Source organism: Pseudonaja textilis, chromosome 15 (assembly GCF_049901715.1).
Source record: "Pseudonaja textilis isolate UNSWEBS1 chromosome 15, rPseTex1.2, whole genome shotgun sequence".
In the NCBI taxonomy this organism is placed as follows: Eukaryota; Metazoa; Chordata; class Lepidosauria; order Squamata; family Elapidae; genus Pseudonaja; species Pseudonaja textilis.
This window is the reverse complement of record NC_142004.1, coordinates 11,637,900-11,651,062: the sequence shown is the minus strand read 5'-3', so window position 1 is coordinate 11,651,062 and position 13,163 is coordinate 11,637,900. Positions and strand designations below refer to the sequence as shown.

General features: G+C 52.7%; 2 protein-coding genes across 3 annotated transcripts in view; one reads left to right on the top strand and one right to left on the bottom strand.

Annotated features, from left to right (window-relative positions):
* RSPH14 (radial spoke head 14 homolog) overlaps positions 1-13,163 on the bottom strand; it is an 88,255-nt gene that overhangs the window by 7,367 nt on the left and 67,725 nt on the right. The gene's annotated exons all lie outside the window — the stretch shown is intronic.
* Positions 5,848-13,163, top strand: part of GNAZ (G protein subunit alpha z) — a 62,526-nt gene continuing 55,210 nt past the window's right edge. The window contains exon 1 of one of the 2 annotated variants that reach the window (XM_026717073.2): positions 5,848-5,952. The gene's annotated coding sequence lies outside the window, so the exon portion shown is untranslated. Of the gene's footprint in view, positions 5,953-6,426; positions 6,868-13,163 lie in introns of those variants that run through there. The other variant, XM_087913538.1, reaches the window with a different exon arrangement.

Genomic DNA, 13,163 nt, shown 5'->3' with positions numbered 1-13,163 from the left:
GTCTGGGCTGGCAGAAATTGGACAGAAACTCGTGCCAGGGAGGCCACCGGCATTGCTAAAGACCAGCGGGTTCGGGGAAGAGGCCCTGGATACACCCCCCCCTCTTCCTGGAGTAGGATCTACTGCTCTTCCTGGTCCTGGAGAACATCTGTCTGCAGTATTTGGGGGGGCTCCCACCCAGCCTGTCCCGGCGTCCTGGCAGAGGTGAGTGGTTTACCTTCTTCTTCTCCAAGCAAAATGCTTCCTGACCGTCCACATTAAATGTGCCTATCGGCTGAACACGTCTGGGCATGATTTGCATGGATAGCGGGGGGGTGGGCTCTGAGACGGGGGCCCTGGGCTTACCAAAGAAATGGGGCTGCCCTTCAATCTCTGCTCCGGGGCCAACGACAACAGCAGCAACAGCAGAGGAGATGAGGTTGCCCCAGTAGCTACGGGGCAAGATGGGGAACCTTCAGGAGTAACCCCTCAGCGGCTGCAGGCGGAGCGGTGGGGTCTACGTGGGGATCAAAAAGGGACAAGATGATGGCTACAAGCACCCAAGTGGGGGGAAAAAAAGGCTTGGGTGGGCCTATGATGATATCCTGTCTCTGGCTGCCATCCTGGCTTTTAGGACCCTCCTTGGGGGCTAGCTGGAGTTTTCCCAGGGATCGGAAGAAAAGAAACGTGCAGACTGACACAATCGGAGTCAACGGATCCAGGATAAGATGCAAACGGCCAGAGAATATACAGGACACGGGACACTGTGAGTCAGTCAAGATGCTCAGAACACTTTCTAATATGAATTCAAGATGCGAGAGCAATGTCTTTAAGATAACGGCATATCTGGTTTCAAGAACTGCAGAATAAGGGCATTTAACTTTTGGTATCTGATTTAAAGCGAATCCCTGTAAATTATATTCCAGAGGATCGATGGTCACTATTCATTGTAGGCCATCAGCTGCAAGAATTAGATTTAAGTGCAGCCAGGTGGACAATGGTTACCTTGTCTGTGGGTTGATGGAGAAAGAGAGATTTTATGCTTGTGTACACAATTGGAGCGTATGCATTGGCCTGGGAAGAAAAAACGGATTCCAAAAGCAACGCTTCCATTGCCTGGGGATGAATTCCATCTATGGCAGCGGTTCTCAACCCTGTGGTCGTTCGCCCTTTCGGGGGCGAATGACCCTTTCACAGGGGTCGCCTAAGACCCTCGGAAAACACATATTTTCCACATATTTTCGACGGTCTTAGGAACCGAGCCATAATTTTATGGTTGGAGATCACCACGACATGAGGAACTGTATTAAAGGGTCGCGGCATTAGGAAGGTTGAGAGCCACTGATCTGTGGGATGAAGGGAGCAAATCACAGTTAATAAGTGGAGCCTTGATACTAGTTGAAACCACATTGGACAATCAGCTCCTTTCGTCTTGTAGGAGTATGAGGTATGTTCACTGCCTTGACTTACTTCTAAAGTAATAAAAGCAGGATTTTTAAAAAATCTTATTAATTAAAAGTGGGTCAGCCTAATAAGGTAGACCAGACTAAGACAACAATGCCGCATAGGCCAGGATTACTCTTATTGTAGAAAATTTCAGTTGTTTATGGGGGTGATGGGAGGCATGAATAGGTTAGACTAGACTAGAAGACAGAAGAGATGAGAAGGGATTGTAACAACTACAGCAAGATCATTTGCAAAGGCTGGATGCGCCTATCTTCTTGTGGACTAAGGAGGGGCCGGAGACCTTTCCCCCCATTATTTTCTTGGAGGGGGCTCCAGCCCCTCTTAACCGAGTGTTGCCTTGGTAGCGGCTCTTCCTTCAGCCCTTCAAGGCCATTCCCTCGGTCCTCTACACAATGTCACATTTTGTCACTCTCGCCCCCGCAGATGCTTCTGAGCTGCCAAGTGCTTGGCGAACGTGGCATTCAGTAGCCACTGGCCTGGAAGAAGGGCCTCTCCTTCCTCTGGGCCCGACTTCTCCTCTCCTTCTGGGCATTAGGCCTGACTGATCCTCTTCCTCCCCTCTTTGCTGCCCAGTTAGCTCCCTTTCCCTGCTCCACACAATGGGCCCCACTGCCTTCCGTTACTGTCTTCTCTTAGGTCTGCGGGCATCTACCTGGCTCTCTAAAATCATCCACTCGTGTTGCTTCCCCTTCCTTAAAAAAAAAAACATTGCTTAAATTTACGAGAAGAAAAAAAGAGCAAAGAACAAAGGGGGAAAAGACAGAGACCTCAGCCTAATCAAACTCCCAGTGCAACCCCATTGAGAGCGGAGGGTGGAACTTCCGGAAAGAACCCCCGTCCCCCCGGCCTTGCCTGACTGAGCCTGAATCTTTTCCTCCCCATGCCGACCCACCGCCTCTGGCCACGGGGCATCCCTCAGCTGGCAATTTCACCTGGCTCCACCCACACCTGGATCTTAGGAAAACTTTCCTTTCTGGCTTCCTTGCTGGTTTTGCTTGGCTTCTACCCCTCCCCTCTTTTCTCTGTGGAAGGCCTTACAGGGACAAAGCCTCCCCCCTAGCGCAATTTTTATATATAGTTTTTATCTTTTTATATTGCACTTGCACACCGCCCAGAGTTTCTCTAAGAAGTGGGGTGGGCAGTTTCTAAAATTCACATATCCACACAAAAAAAAGCAAAGAAATGAAGGGCAAATGCCCAACGCCGACCTGGAATATGAGACTAGATCTGCCAGTGCTCCGAAAGAGAAGAAAGCAACCAGACTGGACTGCCATTTGTCAGAAACGGCGTAGGGTCTCCTGCTTGGGTGGGGGGTTGGACTAGATGACCTACAAGGCCCCTTCCAACTCTGTTAATCTGTTAATAATAACCATGGAAACTCTGCGGGCACTTCCCAGGAGGCACCTCTTATAGGCTGACTATTCCTGGTGGAAATCAACGCCTGGGTCTCAGGCGCCATGCTTAGGAGGTGCCCCAGAGCTGGGTCTGAATGCTGAATGCTGATGGTCAAAGGGATAACCGGCCCGTGGCGTCTGGAAGGGGGTCTGTCTTAATATGCTGACCTGGGAATCAACAGGCAGGCTGGGAGGGAGGGAGGGAAGGAGGGAGCAAAGAGGAGGATGCGAAAGAGGCTGGAATGAAAAGCCTTCTGGCAGGAATACACTCTCATTTCTGGGGCTTCTCCTTGGCACACTTAGTCAGGGATAAGTTTACCTTCGCTCTCGCATTTTCAAATTGTAAAGAGGAATAGTTGTGTGTGGGGGGGAAGTCTCTAAAAAGCAGAGGGACGAAGTGTGTGAGGAAAGGTTTACAAGATTATGGGCCTGTTTAGTTTTTACAATAAAAATGACCAACAGAAGATGAGAAGCCGATTAAATTATGAATGACGACTTGCTAAAAGAACATACGAGCCTAATAATCAAGCGAGATTAGTCAGATGTGCTGAGTTCACATTTGCTGCGCTTGGAAGCGGAGTATTCACAGTAGCCGGATTAAAACCATCCCAGGTACCTAGCAATCCCTCAAGCCCAACTTAAGTCCGAAGGATAATTAAATGCAAGGAAGAGCAGCTGTCCCTGGAATAGCGGCATGCCCAAAATATACCTTTCCAAGAACTTCACAGACTACGGTGGGGGCTGAAAGTCGCTTTTACCCTGTTCGGAGTAGAAGGTTGATCCTTCTTTCTTTAAAGGTAAGCACTGCTTGGGAAGTGCCCTTTAAAAGCTATGGAAACCTCGGGGTAGATTCCCCAAAGCTCAGGTTAGGGGTCAATCCTATGGGGTCAACAGCAACGCCTGCGAAGACGGTGCTTCATCTCAGACCCTTCGCCTTTGACGGACGTATAAGCCCCGTCTTTCTGCAGAGTCGTCCTGCTCCTGCGTCCTGCTTTCCATGACTATCCGACTGGGAGCCTCTGTCCGTCCACAAGAGGGCGCAGTGACAGCCCCCACCTGGCGCCCCCACTCAAGTCCCTGGTGGCTGTGGCAGGCGGCCCAGGAACACTGTGGCTCCATAGGGGCCCCAGCTGTTGGGGGCTTTGCCCTCCTGCCTCCTCCTCTTCTCCGCCCGCTAAGCTACCATCTGAAGGCATCAGACCTCGCCCCCTTTTCCCGGCATGCTTCCATTAGGCGCTGGCTGAAGGATTTTGGCTTGGTCTCCCCTCCGTGCCTGCTCCTCAAGTCCCGTGAAAGGAATTTCATTTTCTTTACTCCATTTATTTGCTAAATTTATATTCTGCCTTGGTACCTGAAAGGCTGTCCACTGCAGCTAATCACAGTAACCAAGGGATACAATGCAGAATCACAAACTTAAAAATGAAGCGCTGTATTTAAGAATTAATCCACTTAATCAAGCCACTCTCTTAGGGCAAAACTGGAGCCTGTCTGGGTAGAAGCAGGAAGGTGGTTTGGAGAAAAGCCTTCCCTTTTTCCAGGCGTGTCACTCTTCTAGGACAGCTTGCCAAGCTTCTCTCACGCCATCGCTTTTTGGGAAATCAGTCGTGTCCCACCTACATTAAAAAGCCTGTATGACTAATCTGGCTTTTCTTCTTGAAAAGTAACCATCACGGAAGAGATCGGTTAACTTCGGAACCAGGTTGTAGGTAGCTTTTGGGGGGGGGGGCTCTGTTGTAACCGCAAAGGGTTGCTACGCGGCCAGTTGTAAGTTGAGGACGACCTGTAATTCAGTCTTGTGCCGTTTTTTAGCATCCTTTGTCAGCTTCTTGAGAAAGTCGCCCTTCCCAAACCTCCGTGGAGGCATCCCTGGCGTTTCCCGCCCTTCACCTCCTCCTGACTGACTCCCTGCAAGCAGCAGCGGCCTCCAGTTGGTCCTTTACGGAGACCCCACAACCCGTTTGCTGGACCCCTCCGGCCTGGGGGGCTCCCCTCTCCAAGGCCCCGAGGCCTCACGGGCCTGTCTTCGTAGAGGAAGCCCTTTGGGTCTGGCCACGGCTGAGCGAATTGGCCGCCTCGCCCAGGAGCAGAGGGCAGCCGAGGAGAGGCCCTTCTCCGGGCCAGCCCTGCAGGCCATCAGCCGGGGGGGGGCGGGTGGCAAGAGGGGCCGGCAGAGGGCCTGGAGGGGCGCGGGGGGATCCCCGGGGAGCCCGAAGGGGGCCGCGGCAGAAACAGGCCTCCGCCCCGCGGCGGCAGGGAGCGGGGGAGCCGGGCTCCGCTGCAAAGGCTCCCGCGGGGCCGGGATCCTCCGCCTCAGCCAGCGGCTGCTCCCCGAAGCTCGGCCGGCCTCTGGGAGGACGAGCGGCCGGCCCTCCAGGCTCCCCCAGCGACGGAGCGAGGCCGGCAGGGCTCCACGGCTGGGCCGCTGCTAGCAGCGCATCTGGCCCGGGAGCAGCCGACGCTGCGGCTGAAGCAGAGGCGGCACCGGCGGGACGGAGCCGGCGGGGCCCGCGGAGAGGCCGCCACCCCGCCCGGCCCTCGGGGAGCCCGAGTCGCCCCGCCGCCAGGCTCCTTCTCCAGCCCCGGGGAGGACGGAGGGGGCCGCGGGCAGGTCCCGCCGGGCGGGGGGCGCCACATGGGGCGGCGGCGGCGGCAGCTCAGCGCCCGGGCCGGGCTAACTGGGCTCTGGCGCCCGCGGAGCCGCCCCTTCCCCAGCGAGCCGCGCCATTGGCGCGCGCCGACGCCTATCAGGCGGCGGCCGACCAATCCGGGCCGCGGAGCCTCTGCGGCGCGGCCGCCTCCCTCCGCCCGAGGCTCCGGAGCGTGGCCGGCTGTGCCGTGCGGCGGCGGCGGCGGCGGCGGCGGGAAGCGGCGAGCCGAGGGAGGGAACGAGCGAGCGGCCGGCAGGCAGGCAGGCAGGCAGGCGGCAGGCGAGGAGGAGGAGGAGGAGGGAAGACACCCGCCCGCCCGTCCGTCCGTCCCTGCTGGGCGCGGGCAGCCGCCGCCGGCTCCTGCTTCTCCCGCCTGCGGGCCGTCGCGGGCGCCACCGATGGGAGCGCCGGCTTCGCCCAAGCGCCGCGGCAGAGCCTGCCCGCCCCGCCGCCGCCGCCAGGAGGTGAGTGCCGGCCCGGCTGCCCGCCCGCCGGAGGAGCCCCTTCCCCGGGAGCGCCCCGCCCGCCCGCCCGCCCGCCGCGGCGCCGAGCCCCCCTGCCCACCGGCCCCGCCATGTGCCGCGGCTGCTGCGGGCGCCTCTCCGGAAGCGGCGGGCGGGCAGGGCGGCGGCGGCGGCGGCGGCTGTCTCCTGCGGGAAGGGGCGGCGGGAGCCCGCCGGGGAGCGCCCGCCCGCCCAGCCCTGCGCAGCCCGCCCGGTGGCGGCTCCCTCCGCCGCTGCGGCAGCGCCCGCCGCTCCTGCCGCCCGGGGCCCCGCCGCCGCAGCGCCCTTCCCGGCGGGGTCGGGTCCCGCCAGTCCCGAGATGGCCGCGGCGTTGGCCTCTTTGCGGGCAGGGGAGGCGCGCCCGAGAGGCGGCGGGATGGGCTCCGCGGGGCGGCCAATGTGAGGCGGGAGCCGGACGGCAGGAAACGACGGATTCCTCGGCCGGGGGCTCCAGCGCACCGCGGGCCGAGGGAGGCTGCAGCCAAGCGGGGCGAGGAAAGGCCGGCTCCGCAGGGCAGGACCGAGCGGGGCCCCGGTGCGCCGAAGGAAGGAGCCGTCGGGCGGCTCCGGAGGAAGGCAGAGATGATGCTGGGAAAGGCCGGGCCGGTCGGGCGGCTTGTCGGAGGAGGGAAGGGCTCCTCCGGGGCCCGCGGTCAACGCCAGCCCGGGTTTGGGCCCTTTCTTCTGCTTTCGAGCCTCGGGCGTCACGTCAGGCTTGACTGCTAGGGGTTTCAAGGCCTGCTTGGAAGGCCCTGAGGCCTCGGGGGGGCCCAAGGGCAGCCGAGCCGCTGCAAGATCTCCGGTGCGCCACAATCCCGAGGGAGCAGCGCCTGGTGGCATCTCCACTTGGCAGAGGCTGCTTTGCAAGGGAACCAGGTTGGCTGGGATTTCTGGGGAAAGGAGGATGCGGGCAAGGTCCCTCCTAGGCTTGACTAACTAACGAAGGGCATGGGACCAGTTGGGAAGGCCCAGGAGGAGGAGGAGGATCTCCCGGTGATAGCATCTGAGTTTGACCCTCCTGGTTATTCACTCCCAGTCTCTTGTTTCAGGCAGCTTAAGACTCATTGCAAAGGTCTGATAGGCAATGCCTGTCCTAGGACCACATTATCTTTACGTTAGCTAGTTGCCATGTTGATGACATCTTGTGTTGGTGAATGGTTTTCATTGTACAGAGGCACAGATATAAAGTAAGCGGGTGTAACGTATGATTCCTACACACTTACTTGGGAGAAAGCCTCACGAGCCTCGTCGCTGGGATGAATCCTGATAAATATGCCGTGGCTCAGGCAGCTGAGATGAAGTTATAGCTGAGTATTCTATGCACATGCTTTTGAGTAAAGCAGACGTAGTATCTATGATTGAACATGGCGAGGGGTGGCAGCTTTAAATCCTGCATACATGCTTAAACAGGTGAGGTGTGAAATCGTTGAAACATCAAAAGGTAGAAATGATCTGGCCAAGGTTGCAGTGGCTTGTTCAGACCACTCAGGATATTTTATATCCAGAAGCAAATTATGATCCTGGTTATATTTAAAAAATTGAACTCTTTGACATAACATATAAGGGCAATTAAAAAATAACTTTCCCAAGATGAGGTAGAGAAAAACCACCGAACCTTTAATGGCTGAAAAGTGTAAAAAAAAAATCAAAAACAAAACAGAAAGCCAATATCGGCGAATTATAATCTGATTTCCCAATGCAGTGAGTTGCTTTTTCAGAGAATGAACACTTCTGCCATATGAGATTAGTATTCAGTTTCCAGTTAGTGGTTTCTAAAAGTAGACCAACAGTGCTTGATGTGCCATATCAGCATCCCAACTTCCAAAACAGACAATAATGAATCTCTGAAAAACCTTAAGAGCTGGTCTATTAACTTAAAGAAATAGTACCCCATCCGTGGTGCTGAAGGAGGAGGGCTCTCAGGGTTGAGAACAAAGTCTTATCCACCACTGCCAACGGCAGGCAGACCACAAACCAGGGGTGTCATACAAGTCTCCTTCTTCAGTCTCCAGGCAAAAGAAATAGGGAAACGGCAAATTATAAACCAGTGCAAACCAGTTCGAAGTGAAGGGCCTGCACGCGTGGGGCACCAAGGATGGAGGACCAAGGGTAGGCCAGGTGATGCCTGCACACTGTCGTCTGTAGACTAGCATCAACATGCTTCGAATTGGTGGAGGGGGCTCTTGTGTGAGGTCTTCTGTGTTTCAGAATCGGATTTGTAGGTGGTTGATTGTTATGGAAAGTAGGGGTGCCTCCTTAGGGTAATCCAAGTGGAGAGCCTGCATATGAGATTATTGGGGTGGGGGTGGGGGGTTATGGAGGGACAAAATAGGCAATTTCTCTGCTCTGGATTTGTAACTGGCTGACCAACCAAACTCAACGCGTGGTCCTCAACGGAACTGCATCTACATGGAGGGAAGAATGCAGTGGGGTACCTCAAGGCTCTGATTTAGGCCCAGGACTCTTCAACATCTTTATGAATGATTTGGATGAGGGGGTAGATGGGGAACTCATCAAATTTGCAGATGGCACCAAGCTAGCAGGAATAGCCAACACTCGGGAAGATAGGCTTAAGATACAGGAGGATCTTGACAGACTTGAACATTGGGTGCTATCTAACAAAATACAATTCAGTGGTGAAAAAAGGAAGGTTCTGCATTTAGGCAAGAAAAACCAAATGCCCAGGAACGGCGTATGTGGTACCTTGCTCAGGAGTAGTAACTGTGAGAGGGATCTTGGAGACCTAGTGCACAACCGTTTAAACATGAGCCAGTGGTGTACGGCAGCTGCCAAAAAAGGCCAACACAGTTCTAGGCTGCATTGACATAATCAAGATCATGTGAAATGTTACTACCATTTTATAATGCCTTGATGAGGCCACACTTGCAATCCTGCATCCAGTTTTGGTCGCCGTGATTGAAAAAAGATGTTGAGATTCTAGAAAAAGTACAGAGTAGAGCAACAAAGATGATGAGGAGACTGGAGGCTAAAACATAAAGAATGGTTGCTAGAATTGAGTATGTCTAGTTTATTGAAAAGAAGGACCGGGGAGGACATGATAGCAGTCTTCCAATATTTCAAGGGCTGCCCCAAAGAAGAGGGAGTCAAACTATTCTCCATAGCACCTGAGGGCAGGACAAGAAGCAATGGGTGGAAACTAACCAAGGAGAGAAGCAATTTAGAACTAAGAAATTTCCTGACAGTGAGAACAAATTAATCAATGGAACAACTTGCTTCCAGAAGTTGTCAATGCTCCAACGCTGGAGGTTTTTAAGAAGAGACTTGGATAACCATTTGTCTGAAATGGTATAGGGTTCCCTGCCTAAGCAGGGGGTTGGACTAGAAGACCTCCAAAGGTCCCTTCCAACTCTGTTATTCTACTCTACTCTACTCTACTCTACTCTACTCTACTCTACTCTACTCTACTCTACCCTACCCTATTCCACTCCACTCTATTCCCATCCCACAGCATGCCATTGTCTGTCAGTTAGCATCAACATGATTCCAACCGATAGGTTGGTTTTGTAGATGGTTGATTGTTAAGGTATGGATTCCTTCTTAGGGCCGTCCATGCTCATCCTAATACATGATGGGAAAATGAGCCGCAGAGGTTTCAGCCAGTTAGGCCAAATGGCATCATAGGTTTGTTAGGAGGTGGATGGCGTTGGGGCATCAGACCAAACAGGAAGCTGCTGAGGGCCGTGTGGACTTCCCTTTGGAGTCTGCCCATCCTTAACTCTACGAGAGAATGTAAAAAATGCCAGCCATGCTATCGAGCAGCCTTATTTTCAACTGCTCTTTGTTCCTCTTTCATTCTTGTAATCTAGCCAGGTAAAAGCCGTGCGACAGAGCCTTAATTTAAATATGCATTTGCGTCACTGACAGTCTCTCCAAAGGATTCTACTTGTACAAATTGTTTTAATTCTGCAGGTCTGAGAAAGGGAAATTCAGCTGATGTGGTTCCTTGGGTCTTTAGAAGAGGCAGCCTGGATGGAACTGAAAAGCTGCAGCAGGGATTTGAATAAGTTTATTGTTGAATAAGAATTAGCCTTGGAACAACTTTAGGTACTTCTGACTAAACAGATTCCATAAAAAGGCATAGCAAGAAGGAATAATGAGCTGGTCTGAGGTTTTTACAGCATGAGTTTATATAGCCTGTCTGCTTCTCTAGATAGTACGCATTATGCAAGATCCATTCAGTACATAGACTTGGGCCAGTGGCCGGCGGGGGGGGAGGCGGGGCAGCCGCCTTCCTTAGGGATCCAGCCCGGTCTTCTGCCTGATGGGTCAGATCTGGGAGGGGAGGTCTCAGCAGGGGGCATTTTGTTACTGGTGGATGCCAAGGGACGAATCGGTGAGCTGTGGCATAGCCCAGAGGGCTTTGGCTGCTAATTGTGCAGGGTTCCTGACAGAGTGCAGGGCTTGGGGCAAAACCTCTGCCCATGAACAGCGGCGCCCCAGTTTCAGCAGCTGTGCTCTGTGACAGCTAGCATGTTGCATGCTAACCCCATGCAGAATGCAAGTCGGGCTTGGCTGTCTCTGCCTAAGGCTGGCCCCAGTTATGGTACCAATAATAGGGAATATTTATAACTAAGGCTGAAACGGGGGAGGGGGCTCCTGGGTGCCCTCCGAGGTTGGTTTGTTTTCTTGTGGACCTTTCATGACCCAAGTAGGTAACACCATCAGTGAACACACCACTCCTTTCTATCCCTGAGGATGTTATCTAGCTGGGACGTGAAACGTCTTCAAGAAAACAACCCTGCTCAGAGGGCACCAGGGACCCCACAGTGATGACGAAAGGTGCCCTCCTTGCCGGGACTGATGCCCTGGGCTGGTGTTGTGCCAATTTTGCATGATGCCACTTGCCTGTCAGAAGGAGCCCAACTCGGCTCTGAAGAGGAAAACGGCTTATGTGGTTCACCCAGAAACGCTTCTAACCAAACATTGCCCCAGGATTCAGTCTCCTTTTCTACCCTCGTCCCACTCGGCATCCAGACATTGATTTGGGACCTTCAGAGATTCTCTGAATCCAGGTGAAATGACCTCACCTGCTTTTGGAAAGTGTAAAGTGGGTGTAGGTCAACCCAAAGTTATCCTGGCCTCTGGGGCAGACATTCTGAATGGCTGGGTGTTTTCAAAAGCGGCTGGTGACCCAGATCTGCCACCTCAGGTGCCTCCTGCTGTTTGTCTCATCTCCAAGCAGAGAGGTAGTAGCTCTTCCGACCCCCTTTATAGCCGAATGAGAGAGCTGGGTGCAAAGCTCTCGTCCCCCCCTTCCATAAGGCAGCCCTGAATCACAGGGAGGCAGTCTGTAATTAAATGGTGCAGTTCTAATCCAGCTTCTCCAGGACTTGAAATGATATTTACTATTCAAAATGAGTTTTGTTTCTGGGAAATAGAAAGATAGTCTAACATCTGTAACTTATTAACAGAAGTTCTTTCACCTGCCTTTTTTTTTATTCTAAATGCTACAGAACCAGCCCTTGGACGGCCCAATTTTGCACATTAATGAGTCATTCTAAATTAGGTAGGGATTTTGGCTGAATAAAGCCATGTTTAGAAATGTGGCTTTCCTCGGCATTAGCCAAATCCTTTGCTCCCATCATCCCAATTCCGGGCTGAAGAATAGCAGAGTCACAGAGTTGGAAAGGACCTTGGGAGTCTTCCAGTCCAACCTTCTCCTCAAACAGGGGACCCTTGACCATTCCAGGCACGTGGCTGTCCAGTCTCTGCTTAGAAACCTCTGGGGACGGGTGCTTCTTAGGAGCCGTGGGCCAGGTTGCGTGGCTGGGGAGCTTGGTGGGGCTTCGCTCCTGGAGTGGCCGGCATGGGGGCCCTGCGGGGAAGCCTTTTCCAGCCTCTTTGCCTGGGAGAAAGAAGGCTCTTGCCACCCCTGCTTGGGAGGACCACCTGGTGAAGCTGGTCTGTCCTTAGGGCTGCAGGGACAGCAGGCAGCCTTGGGGCCCCACGGGGCCTGCAGAACGGGGGCCTTGAGCCTGGGGACTCTCTTGGTTAAAACCTGCCAGGTTTCAGTTTGCAGGCTTGCATTTTTTTCTTCCCCCTGCTGGCAAATTTACACAGAATTTTGGAATGGGTGAATTGAGATGCTACCTGGGCATGTTTGTGTGAATGTGGGTCCAGAACAAAGTACAGCCGAAAGAGCTGCCCGAGAAACGGCCTTGGCCGGACTGGCCCCCACCTGAGCATTGGCTTATTCCATGTGACCGGCTCTGGCTTTAAGGAAGAAGAATTGGAGCTCCCTTTCAGACAAAAATGTTCTGGGGTCAGCTGCCTGCCTGTCCCTGCAGGTTACCTAGAAAGTGGGTCTAAAATTGATTCATCACAGCAATAGTGTTTTATCACAGAGAAAAATCAAATTAACTTTGGAAGTAGGAAAAATCGGTGGAGTGTAACGTTGCATGATTTTCAAGGGATGTTTTGAGTGAAGCGGGGGAAGGAGAGAGAGCAAGGATAAGCTGATTTATCTGTACAAGTTGGGAGATAAGAATGTGATTGGAAATTAGCTTCCCTGAGCAGCGCCTTTAGAAATGTTTGCGTATTTAAATTTATTCTATTTGGAAACTGTTATCTGTTAGGCCCAAGAAACCAGCAAAGTCTGTGGGTTAAAGAGCGGCTGTTATGGAAAAGAAGGGTTTGTAATTGCAAGCTTGGAGTTTTGTCGACAGTCAAATTTTTGCACCCTTGTTCAGAATCTCTATAGCAGATCTAGCCCCGAACCCCAAATCACTGCACATTCATTCATTCATTCATTCATTCGTTCATCTTGTTCCATTACAACTTTATTTATGTACGTTTCTCATGCTGGATTGTTTCCTATTTTGGTGCTATATATCAATGATCTTTTATCCATCTTTTACTCTCACCAGTTCAAATTGCCTTGTTATTTTTCCACAATGACTACAAGAAAGCAAACGACTTTTCTAAGATAGAGGAATACCAGCAGGATTCCTTAGTTTGTTTTCCACAATTCTGAGAGTTCCTTAAACAAGAGATTCAAGTTCTGAGGGGTAATCTTCCCGAATTATTTCAATAAACACAATTCAAGTAAGTTTCAGTATTTTCCAGAAAAAAAATAGTTGGTAGATATTATAGACCCAAGTTGTGTTTCAAAAGAAAGCTTAAGGGATGAAAATTCTGATGTATCTTTGCTC